We start from the raw sequence: 1,358 nt of genomic DNA, 5'->3' as shown, positions 1-1,358 counted from the left end.
GTCAAACTTGGATGAAATCCACAAATATTTACCAAAAAGTTTTATTTTTATATTTTATTTTATCAAAAATATATATTCCTTAATTCATGGAAGCACTGTTAGCTTCAATTCCATGTGAACCAAAACATGATCGCTCAACGAGGGGAAAACCTCTTTTGAAGCTAAAGAAAAAATTCCCCTGTTGACAATCCTAAATGCAACCGGTCCCACAAAAACTCTCTCCAATATTTTTTTAAATCAATCATTTTAAATTAACCACATATAAATAAAAAAAGCCACAAACGTGACCAAGTGTGGGGACTTCGTTTTAAATATGTAAAATTAGCCACATGTCAATAAAAGAAACCACAAACGTGGTCAAGTATGAAAGCTCTTTTGACGTTTCTTTTTACTTATAGATTTATATATTCTGCTTCTGAAAGAATAAAGACCAAGGCTAGATTTTTGAGCAGTGCTTTGACCTTATGTTGCCAATTACTTTTTGAGCAGCTTTCGGTGTAATTTTCTACCGCCCTTTTCACCAAGGCTGGATTCCTTATGTCAATGGGGGTCTTCTTCCATTATGGATCAAGACTTGAACTATTAATAAAAATTAATTTTCACAAAAAGTTTTTTGGGGATATTAATTAAAGCTATGTAATTTTACATTGTCTGTATATACTGAAGAAATAATAAATGGAGGACGGAAAAGAAAATTGCTTTTCTTTTTTTTTTTTTGAATTTGTTAAAAGATGAAAAATAGAGAGAGAAACAAAAGAGATTATGAATAAAATTGTCAGTAAATTCTTTTCAAAAACAATTTGTAAATGAAATAATTAACTTAATTAAGAAAAAATAATGTTTAATTTCTTTCCAATTTTAGAAGGATTAGTCTTGATGGGAAGAGAAAACTACAAATCCATTTTTCTCCTTCCTTTCTACTTGCTTCCTATTAAATGAAATGGTGGAAGAAAAGAAATATTATTTTCTTTCCGTTTCCTTAATTTCTTTCCTTCCTCCTTACCAAAGATGACATCATCACTTGAAGTCTCGGGTAAACAAGACATTATCACTTGAATTAAGCAAAGTCTTCCAAGATAAAGCATGTGAGCGCAAACTTTACGGGCATCATCAAGGAGCTAGGCCTACTATTATATTTTGTGAATGATCACCGTATGTTATTAATAAGCTGTACTACTTAAAAATAAAAATAAGAAAACTTGTAATCGGAAGGGAAATTTTTTATTTTTTCATGGGTGATGTAGCCTTGGTAGAAGTCTAATAGTGGAAATATTTATCACCATTTGCGTCTTGACAATTACAAATGAAGTTTTTTTCTTTTGTTTTTCTTTTCTATCATTCTACACCCAAAATGTAAA

The sequence above is a fragment of the Theobroma umbraticum genome, unplaced genomic scaffold, assembly GCF_002168275.2.
Source record: "Theobroma umbraticum cultivar Fairchild unplaced genomic scaffold, ASM216827v3 scaffold_4151.0, whole genome shotgun sequence".
Taxonomy (NCBI): domain Eukaryota; kingdom Viridiplantae; phylum Streptophyta; class Magnoliopsida; order Malvales; family Malvaceae; genus Theobroma; species Theobroma umbraticum.
The sequence above is the reverse complement of the archived record's forward strand: the minus strand, read 5'-3'. Positions refer to the sequence as shown.